Below are 14,621 nucleotides of genomic sequence, written 5' to 3'. Positions count from 1 at the left end.
CCCAGCTACCTAAAATCAGAGGCCCACGGTTGGTGATAGCATAGAAAGCAAATTAAGGAACCCGCGTCTTCGTGTCTCTCTATCCCTAAGCCTGCGTTTCTCCCGAGCCATATATTATAATCAACCCCCCGGTCTCGTGATGGTGCGAGTCTACCGGAGGGGAATTCAAAACGTACTACGCGATGGCAATGGGGAAAGGAAGCGCGGGACATAAAGACGCGTTCAACCACGCGCCGTGATGTCCCGCTATCCCTAAGCTTGTGTCTCTCCCGAGGCCCTAATTATAATCAACCCCCCGGTCTCGTGATGGTGCGAGTCTACCGGAGGGCGATCCTACATCTTCTCTTTTTTTGTTCTCTATCCCCGGTCTCGTGTCGAGTCTGCCGGAGGGAGTTCTACACCTGACTACTGGTGGGCAAGTGGGAAAGGGAGCGAGATGCACGAAGACACGGGAGAGCTTACCAAAAGCTCGCAAAACCAAAAGGAAAAACTTAGGCTTCATAATAATACTAACCGGGGCCCCTTGAAGAACCATCCCCGAATTCACTCGCTCACCCAGAGCGAGTACACCAGAAAAACCCACAATTCACTCGCTCACCCAAAGCGAGGACAACAGAAAATCCCAAATTCACTCGCTCCCCCGAGCGAGGACACCAACCCTAGCGCAGACTCACGGTCTGCCGCAGGACATAAAGGCACTCGGCCAAATGCCCGAGGCCAACAGAATTCATAAAACTGCCTAATATCCCTGACCAGGTAGAATTAACTATGGGGATATGAAATCAACCAGAACCGCGTGTGCTTGAACGTATTCTTTTCTCAATATTCTCAATTTTATTTATTTCGCTCAAAAACAATTTACATTAAATAAGGGGGTCAATATTGTGTTTTTAGGACTATTTCAGTCACATTGTCCTTTAAGACATAAGCGCTCTAGGGGCTTCTCTCTTGAGATTAATTAGCTTTTCACTAACAAAGTAATTAACTCATAGCTACTCCTCATAAGAAGATTTATGTGACTTTTATTGGCAAGCTGTCACGTTCGTGATAGTTCCATTTTTCCTTTGCTTTTCGGAAGTCAGTTACAAAATTCGCAAATAGAGACGCGTCATACAAAAGAACGATATTCGAATTAGTTCAAGCCATTTCTTTCTTAACTATAAATACAATCAAGTTAAAATTCATGCGCAACTACTCATAGAGGTTGCACCTAAACAAATACGTGCCTTTTTCGAAAAGGGATAGTGCAGCAAATGCAACCGAAATTAAATTTGTCGTGTGTTTCTATTTTTTCATAAGTTATTGGACATCCAGTTTTATTGCCATTTGCTACATTGAATTCGAAGCACCAAGCAAAACGGACGGGAGGTCCCCCTCGCTAAGGCACTCAATAAAGCCATAATGAGATAATTAAGAATTCGTATTTTGCATAGAGGATTGCGTTGGATTGGACTGTAGAAAACTGGACTAATCGTTCATTAAGCCTCTATGTGAGAATCAAAATCAAACCATCGTCAGTTCTAAAAATCGAATGTATTGATGGTTTAACTCTGGAGTAATCTGTGCCGGAGAAGCAGACATACTTAAATTAAATATGCAAAACTGCGATTATCGAAGCATCGCAGATCACGCAGCCCCTAATAATAGTAACGCGTCTAAGCTAATTCTGAATTGAATAGAATGTAGGTACTCACCTCCCGTCGATTATGTGGCCTGTTTTCTGTGCTGCATCAGCACGTGTCGAGTGAACATAAGTAAGCAAGTCGAAACATCAAGCGCCTTGACAAAGGGTCTCGCATTACACCTCTACCACACTGCCCGTCGAACTGTTTCGAGATTCGTGATTGCCTTCGGTAATTCATGGAACCAGTCCGCCTGTAATAACTTATGCAAGTGCCCACTTCATTGATTCCACTCTGTGAAAAAAATGGACCTCAATATGTTGTACATATTTTTGTATATGTTGAGAAACTTACTTCATCACCCAGCTGGTGTAAACTGTTCACTAGGTCCGCCGTATGGTCTATCCCTTCTGGCTCTCGAGCTGCAGCCAGTCATACTAAAGTACTACCACTGCCTCGTCATACTCACGTCGCGCTCCAAAGTCTGGAGGTGATGGGGCGGGTCGACATTTATAAGCTCTCAATACGAACAAGACATCGGTTGTCATTTCGTGAAACATCTCATCAATATTGAAAAGGTACTATCATTTTTGAGGAAAGAAACCATAATGAGTGAAAATACATATCGCAAACAATCATGATGTAAAATTGGCGTTTCGACCAGCTGATAAGAGTTTTTTAATTGTTCCGCTCTTCAATACCGGCCTTAAACGAAATCTATAGTTCGGACCTGCGCGGAAATACAGATTCTATAGACCTTCGTCGCTTAGTGTAACAACCAGCATAGAACACCACTATTACAAACTCAACTTAAATCACTAATCAACGAAGTAGAGGCCCAGAAGTTTTATTTTTCAAAAATAAATGCCTACGGCACGTTTTTATATTAAATCAAATTAAACAACAATGATAACCTTCATCAAATTTTTTGTGCCTTGCGCTTAAACTATCTAATATTAATCCATCTTACTCGGCCAGGCTAATTAGTGTGGTTACCCTCAACATCACTCGGCTCCCATGTTAGACGCTCCTCATAAAACTGTATGACCAGTTGTGGACACGCAACATTGGCCTGTTTAGCGGGTACCCAGTCGGCCGCTTCCAGACCTTTCCACTTCACTAGGAGCATCAGTTCACCTGATGAATACCTAGCTCCCACAACCTCAGATGGTTCCAGTTTTAGCTTCAGCTTAACTTAAGGAAAGAAACAAATCAGTTTACTGCCGACTTAGTCGGGCATTACTTACCGATGCTGCGTTGCTTTACTTGTTGTGGGTGTCTGTGTAACGATACCCTTCACACCTAATGACTCGTCCATTCCGGTTTTAGATCCCAAACCTATTCACCTGTTGGTTTTGAGAAAAAAAAAAAACAATAGGGAAAAGTTCGTTTTCAATCTCATGATCACCACGCCAGGATGTAAACTAAGGGGTTATCAAACATAGCCAAGTACTTTAAAGAAGGGAGGGGTTCGAATTATCAAAAAATAATATAGGTCAAATAGTATTGCTCTGCTTTGACACATATCTGGCACAAAGCGTGTGCAAAAGGTTTCCGCGTAGAATTTTGAAATGGGAAAAGGCTCCCTAACCTTGAGCAGTATCTGGTACCCCTTACCACAGGTGGGGGGAAGTACCAGACTTACAAATGGTCGTAGAAATTGGGAGTGTATATCACTGGGAGGATATTTCCCTTACCACGAGCAGTATCTGAATGTAGAATTTTTTGAAATAAGCTATTGGTTTGATTTTTGTCGTCGTTGTAGCAAATAAGCTACGCCTCACGTACTGGAGTACGAACAAAGACAAAGTAATGCATTGAGTAAGCTAAATTCTGCTAAGAGTCTTAAAGCCGAACATTCTTATACGACAGACGCATCAGTTGCACCCATAAATCTAACCCAACAAGATCGAAATTTGGGTGAACTCTTACTACGCCAATCGCGACAGCAAAGTAAAACCAATTGCCCGCAGTAAACTTAAATAATCCATTGGCTGATTCGAAAGCGCCACCACCCTATCCTCTATTTCATTTTTCATACAGTGGAGACATAAAACAAAAAAAAAACCAATCTCCCACCGCTTACGCGTCCAGCTACCGCACAGAAGTTGCATGCACAAACTCGTCAAGCCGCAAAAATACCAAGCAAAGCCACTTGGATACACATGATAGGGTGAGCCATGGACTGGCTGCATTGCTATAGATTCATTGGAGCAACGTTCTTTTTGCAATTGCTTGTAACGTGCACGTGGATCTTCCAATTGCATTGCTTTTGTAAAATAATTTATATAGTAGCTTCCAACTTTTGTCGGTCTACTTTTTAAATTTTTCTTACAAATTAGTAACTCCCAACGGCATCTTGAAGGCAGATGAGTTATGGTTTTTTGTGTTGGGACACAACACGAGTCAAGGTATTGCACATCCTATCAGCAGCAACAGCAACAACGTCAGCAGAAACCATCGCCACATTCTTTCTTTAACATTGATAGCGAGTCCGGTGCGTTTTCGTCACTCATCGTACAAACTTTACCGAATTTCGAACACTCTGACTTTGAAGAATTTCTGTCGGCGTTCGAACATGACAATAAGCATTTTGAGCTCCTCAAAAAAGGTAGGAATTTCTTTTGATTCACACGGCAATACCACGTTTGGCGCTGTCTACGTCTAGCTCATACTATAAAGAACGCAACACACTACATACAAATAACAGCAGTAACATAACTCAGCACAATACAACAGAACAACAAACAAACGGCTACAGCAATGGAAACAATCACTGTCAATTTCAAAACCAAATATCCAGTCAGCACACCTCATTGGCTTTGCTTGGACTGCGTCGCAAAGATTCACAACCACCCGTTGATGCCGTTCGGGCCACCACCGGCAGCGCTACCACTCACATTGGATATTGTTCAATTCATAGGGTTACACTAGCCAAAAAACAACGACTTTTTATGCGCTACTTCAATATAAAGGGTAGTGGTTGTTGGGTAATTTTTCTCTTTACATATGACGCACACACTGATTTAACCCAACAGGATTTTGTTAATTAAGAATCCCATACACTATGGACACACATTGCGAAAAAGTAATAAGCCGAGTATTCCCTATTATGTCTACGGTTTTCACCTGTTGCTACCAGTTCAGTTAAAGCATTAGGACTTCGATGGAATGCCCTCTCCAATTTATTTTATTTTAAATCAGGGACGCTGGACAACCCGAAAACATTACAAAGAGAGCGATACTATCAGCAATCGCCAAACTTTTTGATCCATTAGGCTGGCTGGCACCAATGGTCATTGTGGCAAAAATACTCATGCAGAGTATTTGGTTGGAAGGCACCGCTTGGGACGACCCAGTATCGAGCAGTACGCTAGAACGATGGAAAACCTTCACCGACCAATACCATGAAATCGATAAAATCAGGATACCTAAATGGGTCAACTTTTCTCCAGGAACCGACATCGAGATCCATTGGTTTTTTTGACGCATCCGAGAAGGCTTATGCAGCAGTCATTTACATGCGCGTCAAAGCGGATGATAATGTCTGCACAAACCTGCTTCTGGCCAAAACCCGAGTAGCCCCAGTGAAAACTCTTTCTCTTCCACGTTTGGAACTTTGCGGAGCCGTACTGTTAGCGGAAATCACCGAATCAATTTTCAGGAACCTTAAATTGGGACCAGTGAGAATTCACCTGTGGACGGATTCAACGATCGTTCTTGCATGGATAAGGAAACCGCCTTGTTCCTGGTCCACTTTCGTCGCACATCGGATCACCAAGATCATCGACATGGTCGGAAATAAGGACTGGTTGCACGTAAATTCCGAATCAAACCCAGCAGATTTAGGTAGCAGAGGATTACCTGCGTCTGAATTGGTCAACAATTCGTTGTGGTGGCAGGGACCTTCTTGGCTGCAAGGAGACACTTCCCAATGGCCAGCACAAGAAAGTGACTACATCACCTCCGTAGAGGAAAAGAGGGCGAAGACCTGCGCAACAACAACGGTAAATACTACCGATGTTCTCCAACGCTTTTCAGACCTACCTAGGGCTTTACGGGTGCTCTCATACGTTATGAGGTTCTACCAAAGAACTCACCCCGAAACAAAAAATTCATTCCATGTCATGTCGCACCTAATCTCCCCTGACGAAGTCAAGGCCACTACACGGCTTTTAATTAAAATCTACCAGAAACAACATTATAGTTCCGAATATAATGATCTAAAGGCCGGAAGACCAATTGCAGGGAAAAGTGCAATACTCTTACTTAATCCCTACTTAGACCAAGATGGCATCATTCGGGTAGGAGGGCGACTCGGGGCGTCAAAGGACTTAGCTTTTAATGAACTCCACACAATCCTCCTCCCATACAACTGCAGGTTATCCCGTCTGACAGTCCTAATGTTTCATCAACAAAGTCTGCATGGGGAAAACCAACTCATGTTACGTCTGATACGCACCCAATACTGGATACCTAACATCAAAATCATGATTAGGGCAACCATTCATAATTGCAAAGTTTGCACGGTACACCGAAAGCGTGCTCAGACCCAACTTATGGGTATTCTCCCTCGTGAACGCACGACATTCAGCCGTGTATTCACGAATACTGGAGTCGACTGCGCCGGACCCTTCGACATTAAAAGTTACCGCGGCAGAGGGTGTCGACTATCCAAAGGCTATGTTTGCCTGTTCGTGTGTTTTTCCACACGAGCAATTCATCTGGAGGCCACTACTGACCTCAGCACCCCATCATTTCTAGCGGCATTTGTCCGTTTCATATCTAGGCACGGATGCCCGAAAGATATTTACTCCGACAATGGTACGAACTTTGTCGGAGCGTCACGATCCCTACGATCAGAATTCAAGACCTTCATCTCACAAGCGCGAGAGAACGCTGTCTCAAAGTACAGCCACCAGTTACTCACGTGGCATTTCATCCCTGCGGGCGCTCCCCATATGGGAGGGCTGTGGGAGGCTGGAGTGAAAAGTTTCAAAAGCCATTTCAAAAAGATAGCCTCACCACACAAATTCACCTTCGAGGAATTCCATACCCTCTTGTGCCGCATCGAGGCATGCCTGAACTCGCGGCCGCTCAGCCCGGCGTCCAATAACCCGACGGACCTAGAGCCGCTCACCCCAGGACATTTCCTCACTGGCAGCCATCTACTGGCTCCGCCAGAGCCGGATGCGAGTGAGAGCCCTGCCTCGATGATCAATCGGTGGCAGAAACTCAAAGCCCTCCATCACACTTTCTGCAAGCGATGGAAAACCGAATATCTCACCGAGATCCAGAAACGATACAAGTGGAAACATCCACAACTTAATCTAAAACCCGGAGACCTAGTTGTTGTCAAAGAGGACAACCTCCAACCCAACGAGTGGAGAATGGGGAGAATCGTCAACACACACCCAGGCTCTGATAACCGTGTGCGTGTTGTTGACGTTCATACAAACAAGGGACAAACCACTAGACCAATTACGAAATTGGTACTCCTTCCGTCCCACGACAAGGAGGATTAAATGTAAGGGGCCAAAGTCCGCCTTACAAAACCCCAAAAACCAAAACTCTATTTCCCCCAGCTACCTAAAATCAGAGGCCCACGGTTGCTGATAGCATAGAAAGCAAATTAAGGAACCCGCGTCTTCGTGTCTCTCTATCCCTAAGCCTGCGTTTCTCCCGAGCCATATATTATAATCAACCCCCCGGTCTCGTGATGGTGCGAGTCTACCGGAGGGGAATTCAAAACGTACTACGCGATGGCAATGGGGAAAGGAAGCGCGGGACATAAAGACGCGTTCAACCACGCGCCGTGATGTCCCGCTATCCCTAAGCTTGTGTCTCTCCCGAGGCCCTAATTATAATCAACCCCCCGGTCTCGTGATGGTGCGAGTCTACCGGAGGGCGATCCTACATCTTCTCTTTTTTTGTTCTCTATCCCCGGTCTCGTGTCGAGTCTGCCGGAGGGAGTTCTACACCTGACTACTGGTGGGCAAGTGGGAAAGGGAGCGAGATGCACGAAGACACGGAGAGCTTACCAAAAGCTCGCAAAACCAAAAGGAAAAACTTAGGCTTCATAATAATACTAACCGGGGCCCCTTGAAGAACCATCCCCGAATTCACTCGCTCACCCAGAGCGAGTACACCAGAAAAACCCACAATTCACTCGCTCACCCAAAGCGAGGACAACAGAAAATCCCAAATTCACTCGCTCCCCCGAGCGAGGACACCAACCCTAGCGCAGACTCACGGTCTGCCGCAGGACATAAAGGCACTCGGCCAAATGCCCGAGGCCAACAGAATTCATAAAACTGCCTAATATCCCTGACCAGGTAGAATTAACTATGGGGATATGAAATCAACCAGAACCGCGTGTGCTTGAACGTATTCTTTTCTCAATATTCTCAATTTTATTTATTTCGCTCAAAAACAATTTACATTAAATAAGGGGGTCAATATTGTGTTTTTAGGACTATTTCAGTCACATTGTCCTTTAAGACATAAGCGCTCTAGGGGCTTCTCTCTTGAGATTAATTAGCTTTTCACTAACAAAGTAATTAACTCATAGCTACTCCTCATAAGAAGATTTATGTGACTTTTATTGGCAAGCTGTCACGTTCGTGATAGTTCCATTTTTCCTTTGCTTTTCGGAAGTCAGTTACAAAATTCGCAAATAGAGACGCGTCATACAAAAGAACGATATTCGAATTAGTTCAAGCCATTTCTTTCTTAACTATAAATACAATCAAGTTAAAATTCATGCGCAACTACTCATAGAGGTTGCACCTAAACAAATACGTGCCTTTTTCGAAAAGGGATAGTGCAGCAAATGCAACCGAAATTAAATTTGTTGTGTGTTTCTATTTTTTCATAAGTTATTGGACATCCAGTTTTATTGCCATTTGCTACATTGAATTCGAAGCACCAAGCAAAACGGACGGGAGGTCCCCCTCGCTAAGGCACTCAATGAAGCCATAATGAGATAATTAAGAATTCGTATTTTGCATAGAGGATTGCGTTGGATTGGACTGTAGAAAACTGGACTAACCGTTCATTAAGCCTCTATGTGAGAATCAAAATCAAACCATCGTCAGTTCTAAAAATCGAATGTATTGATGGTTTAACTCTGGAGTAATCTGTGCCCGAGAAGCAGACATACTTAAATTAAATATGCAAAACTGCGATTATCGAAGCATCGCAGATCACGCAGCCCCTAATAATAGTAACGCGTCTAAGCTAATTCTGAATTGAATAGAATGTAGGTACTCACCTCCCGTCGATTATGTGGCCTGTTTTCTGTGCTGCATCAGCACGTGTCGAGTGAACATAAGTAAGCAAGTCGAAACATCAAGCGCCTTGACAAAGGGTCTCGCATTACACCTCTACCACACTGCCCGTCGAACTGTTTCGAGATTCGTGATTGCCTTCGGTAATTCATGGAACCAGTCCGCCTGTAATAACTTATGCAAGTGCCCACTTCATTGATTCCACTCTGTGAAAAAAATGGACCTCAATATGTTGTACATATTTTTGTATATGTTGAGAAACTTACTTCATCACCCAGCTGGTGTAAACTGTTCACTAGGTCCGCCGTATGGTCTATCCCTTCTGGCTCTCGAGCTGCAGCCAGTCATACTAAAGTACTACCACTGCCTCGTCATACTCACGTCGCGCTCCAAAGTCTGGAGGTGATGGGGCGGGTCGACATTTATAAGCTCTCAATACGAACAAGACATCGGTTGTCATTTCGTGAAACATCTCATCAATATTGAAAAGGTACTATCATTTTTGAGGAAAGAAACCATAATGAGTGAAAATACATATCGCAAACAATCACGATGTAAAATTGGCGTTTCGACCAGCTGATAAGAGTTTTTTAATTGTTCCGCTCTTCAATACCGGCCTTAAACGAAATCTATAGTTCGGACCTGCGCGGAAATACAGATTCTATAGACCTTCGTCGCTTAGTGTAACAACCAGCATAGAACACCACTATTACAAACTCAACTTAAATCACTAATCAACGAAGTAGAGGCCCAGAAGTTTTATTTTTCAAAAATAAATGCCTACGGCACGTTTTTATATTAAATCAAATTAAACAACAATGATAACCTTCATCAAATTTTTTGTGCCTTGCGCTTAAACTATCTAATATTAATCCATCTTACTCGGCCAGGCTAATTAGTGTGGTTACCCTCAACATCACTCGGCTCCCATGTTAGACGCTCCTCATAAAACTGTATGACCAGTTGTGGACACGCAACATTGGCCTGTTTAGCGGGTACCCAGTCGGCCGCTTCCAGACCTTTCCACTTCACTAGGAGCATCAGTTCACCTGATGAATACCTAGCTCCCACAACCTCAGATGGTTCCAGTTTTAGCTTCAGCTTAACTTAAGGAAAGAAACAAATCAGTTTACTGCCGACTTAGTCGGGCATTACTTACCGATGCTGCGTTGCTTTACTTGTTGTGGGTGTCTGTGTAACGATACCCTTCACACCTAATGACTCGTCCATTCCGGTTTTAGATCCCAAACCTATTCACCTGTTGGTTTTGAGAAAAAAAAAAACAATAGGGAAAAGTTCGTTTTCAATCTCATGATCACCACGCCAGGATGTAAACTAAGGGGTTATCAAACATAGCCAAGTACTTTAAAGAAGGGAGGGGTTCGAATTATCAAAAAATAATATAGGTCAAATAGTATTGCTCTGCTTTGACACATATCTGGCACAAAGCGTGTGCAAAAGGTTTCCGCGTAGAATTTTGAAATGGGAAAAGGCTCCCTAACCTTGAGCAGTATCTGGTACCCCTTACCACAGGTGGGGGGAAGTACCAGACTTACAAATGGTCGTAGAAATTGGGAGTGTATATCACTGGGAGGATATTTCCCTTACCACGAGAAGTATCTGAATGTAGAATTTTTTGAAATAAGCTATTGGTTTGATTTTTGTCGTCGTTGTAGCAAATAAGCTACGCCTCACGTACTGGAGTACGAACAAAGACAAAGTAATGCATTGAGTAAGCTAAATTCTGCTAAGAGTCTTAAAGCCGAACATTCTTATACGACAGACGCATCAGTTGCACCCATAAATCTAACCCAACAAGATCGAAATTTGGGTGAACTCTTACTACGCCAATCGCGACAGCAAAGTAAAACCAATTGCCCGCAGTAAACTTAAATAATCCATTGGCTGATTCGAAAGCGCCACCACCCTATCCTCTATTTCATTTTTCATACAGTGGAGACATAAAACAAAAAAAAACCAATCTCCCACCGCTTACGCGTCCAGCTACCGCACAGAAGTTGCATGCACAAACTCGTCAAGCCGCAAAAATACCAAGCAAAGCCACTTGGATACACATGATAGGGTGAGCCATGGACTGGCTGCATTGCTATAGATTCATTGGAGCAACGTTCTTTTTGCAATTGCTTGTAACGTGCACGTGGATCTTCCAATTGCATTGCTTTTGTAAAATAATTTATATAGTAGCTTCCAACTTTTGTCGGTCTACTTTTTAAATTTTTCTTACAAATTAGTAACTCCCAACGGCATCTTGAAGGCAGATGAGTTATGGTTTTTTGTGTTGGGACACAACACGAGTCAAGGTATTGCACATCCTATCAGCAGCAACAGCAACAACGTCAGCAGAAACCATCGCCACATTCTTTCTTTAACATTGATAGCGAGTCCGGTGCGTTTTCGTCACTCATCGTACAAACTTTACCGAATTTCGAACACTCTGACTTTGAAGAATTTCTGTCGGCGTTCGAACATGACAATAAGCATTTTGAGCTCCTCAAAAAAGGTAGGAATTTCTTTTGATTCACACGGCAATACCACGTTTGGCGCTGTCTACGTCTAGCTCATACTATAAAGAATGCAACACACTACATACAAATAACAGCAGTAACATAACTCAGCACAATACAACAGAACAACAAACAAACGGCTACAGCAATGGAAACAATCACTGTCAATTTCAAAACCAAATATCCAGTCAGCACACCTCATTGGCTTTGCTTGGACTGCGTCGCAAAGATTCACAACCACCCGTTGATGCCGTTCGGGCCACCACCGGCAGCGCTACCACTCACATTGGATATTGTTCAATTCATAGGGTTACACTAGCCAAAAAACAACGACTTTTTATGCGCTACTTCAATATAAAGGGTAGTGGTTGTTGGGTAATTTTTCTCTTTACATATGACGCACACACTGATTTAACCCAACAGGATTTTGTTAATTAAGAATCCCATACACTATGGACACACATTGCGAAAAAGTAATAAGCCGAGTATTCCCTATTATGTCTACGGTTTTCACCTGTTGCTACCAGTTCAGTTAAAGCATTAGGACTTCGATGGAATGCCCTCTCCAATTTATTTTATTTTAAATCAGGGACGCTGGACAACCCGAAAACATTACAAAGAGAGCGATACTATCAGCAATCGCCAAACTTTTTGATCCATTAGGCTGGCTGGCACCAATGGTCATTGTGGCAAAAATACTCATGCAGAGTATTTGGTTGGAAGGCACCGCTTGGGACGACCCAGTATCGAGCAGTACGCTAGAACGATGGAAAACCTTCACCGACCAATACCATGAAATCGATAAAATCAGGATACCTAAATGGGTCAACTTTTCTCCAGGAACCGACATCGAGATCCATTGGTTTTTTTGACGCATCCGAGAAGGCTTATGCAGCAGTCATTTACATGCGCGTCAAAGCGGATGATAATGTCTGCACAAACCTGCTTCTGGCCAAAACCCGAGTAGCCCCAGTGAAAACTCTTTCTCTTCCACGTTTGGAACTTTGCGGAGCCGTACTGTTAGCGGAAATCACCGAATCAATTTTCAGGAACCTTAAATTGGGACCAGTGAGAATTCACCTGTGGACGGATTCAACGATCGTTCTTGCATGGATAAGGAAACCGCCTTGTTCCTGGTCCACTTTCGTCGCACATCGGATCACCAAGATCATCGACATGGTCGGAAATAAGGACTGGTTGCACGTAAATTCCGAATCAAACCCAGCAGATTTAGGTAGCAGAGGATTACCTGCGTCTGAATTGGTCAACAATTCGTTGTGGTGGCAGGGACCTTCTTGGCTGCAAGGAGACACTTCCCAATGGCCAGCACAAGAAAGTGACTACATCACCTCCGTAGAGGAAAAGAGGGCGAAGACCTGCGCAACAACAACGGTAAATACTACCGATGTTCTCCAACGCTTTTCAGACCTACCTAGGGCTTTACGGGTGCTCTCATACGTTATGAGGTTCTACCAAAGAACTCACCCCGAAACAAAAAATTCATTCCATGTCATGTCGCACCTAATCTCCCCTGACGAAGTCAAGGCCACTACACGGCTTTTAATTAAAATCTACCAGAAACAACATTATAGTTCCGAATATAATGATCTAAAGGCCGGAAGACCAATTGCAGGGAAAAGTGCAATACTCTTACTTAATCCCTACTTAGACCAAGATGGCATCATTCGGGTAGGAGGGCGACTCGGGGCGTCAAAGGACTTAGCTTTTAATGAACTCCACCCAATCCTCCTCCCATACAACTGCAGGTTATCCCGTCTGACAGTCCTAATGTTTCATCAACAAAGTCTGCATGGGGAAAACCAACTCATGTTACGTCTGATACGCACCCAATACTGGATACCTAACATCAAAATCATGATTAGGGCAACCATTCATAATTGCAAAGTTTGCACGATACACCGAAAGCGTGCTCAGACCCAACTTATGGGTATTCTCCCTCGTGAACGCACGACATTCAGCCGTGTATTCACGAATACTGGAGTCGACTGCGCCGGACCCTTCGACATTAAAAGTTACCGCGGCAGAGGGTGTCGACTATCCAAAGGCTATGTTTGCCTGTTCGTGTGTTTTTCCACACGAGCAATTCATCTGGAGGCCACTACTGACCTCAGCACCCCATCATTTCTAGCGGCATTTGTCCGTTTCATATCTAGGCACGGATGCCCGAAAGATATGTACTCCGACAATGGTACGAACTTTGTCGGAGCGTCACGATCCCTACGATCAGAATTCAAGACCTTCATCTCACAAGCGCGAGAGAACGCTGTCTCAAAGTACAGCCACCAGTTACTCACGTGGCATTTCATCCCTGCGGGCGCTCCCCATATGGGAGGGCTGTGGGAGGCTGGAGTGAAAAGTTTCAAAAGCCATTTCAAAAAGATAGCCTCACCACACAAATTCACCTTCGAGGAATTCCATACCCTCTTGTGCCGCATCGAGGCATGCCTGAACTCGCGGCCGCTCAGCCCGGCGTCCAATAACCCGACGGACCTAGAGCCGCTCACCCCAGGACATTTCCTCACTGGCAGCCATCTACTGGCTCCGCCAGAGCCGGATGCGAGTGAGAGCCCTGCCTCGATGATCAATCGGTGGCAGAAACTCAAAGCCCTCCATCACACTTTCTGCAAGCGATGGAAAACCGAATATCTCACAGAGATCCAGAAACGATACAAGTGGAAACATCCACAACTTAATCTAAAACCCGGAGACCTAGTTGTTGTCAAAGAGGACAACCTCCAACCCAACGAGTGGAGAATGGGGAGAATCGTCAACACACACCCAGGCTCTGATAACCGTGTGCGTGTTGTTGACGTTCATACAAACAAGGGACAAACCACTAGACCAATTACGAAATTGGTACTCCTTCCGTCCCACGACAAGGAGGATTAAATGTAAGGGGCCAAAGTCCGCCTTACAAAACCCCAAAAACCAAAACTCTATTTCCCCCAGCTACCTAAAATCAGAGGCCCACGGTTGCTGATAGCATAGAAAGCAAATTAAGGAACCCGCGTCTTCGTGTCTCTCTATCCCTAAGCCTGCGTTTCTCCCGAGCCATATATTATAATCAACCCCCGGTCTCGTGATGGTGCGAGTCTACCGGAGGGGAATTCAAAACGTACTACGCGATGGCAATGGGGAAAGGAAGCGCGGGACATAAAGACGCG

General features: G+C 44.3%; 1 long non-coding RNA gene across 4 annotated transcripts in view; it reads right to left on the bottom strand.

The window, feature by feature from the left end:
• Positions 1-1,573: 1,573 nt before the first annotated feature.
• LOC137241046 (uncharacterized) overlaps positions 1,574-14,621 on the bottom strand; it is a 285,496-nt gene continuing 272,448 nt past the window's right edge. For 3 of the 4 annotated variants that reach the window (XR_010949894.1, XR_010949893.1, XR_010949895.1), the window contains 8 exons: positions 10,071-10,169; positions 9,794-10,017; positions 9,178-9,404; positions 8,896-9,117; positions 2,870-2,968; positions 2,593-2,816; positions 1,977-2,203; positions 1,574-1,916 (listed from right to left, as the gene is read on the bottom strand). This is a non-coding gene — a long non-coding RNA (uncharacterized lncRNA). The remainder of the gene's footprint in view (positions 1,917-1,976; positions 2,204-2,592; positions 2,817-2,869; positions 2,969-8,895; positions 9,118-9,177; positions 9,405-9,793; positions 10,018-10,070; positions 10,170-14,621) is intronic. The other variant, XR_010949896.1, reaches the window with a different exon arrangement.

Source organism: Eurosta solidaginis, chromosome 2 (assembly GCF_040869045.1).
Source record: "Eurosta solidaginis isolate ZX-2024a chromosome 2, ASM4086904v1, whole genome shotgun sequence".
NCBI classification, from domain to species: domain Eukaryota; kingdom Metazoa; phylum Arthropoda; class Insecta; order Diptera; family Tephritidae; genus Eurosta; species Eurosta solidaginis.
Note: the sequence above shows the minus strand (reverse complement) of the source record. Positions and strands in the feature narration are given on the sequence as shown.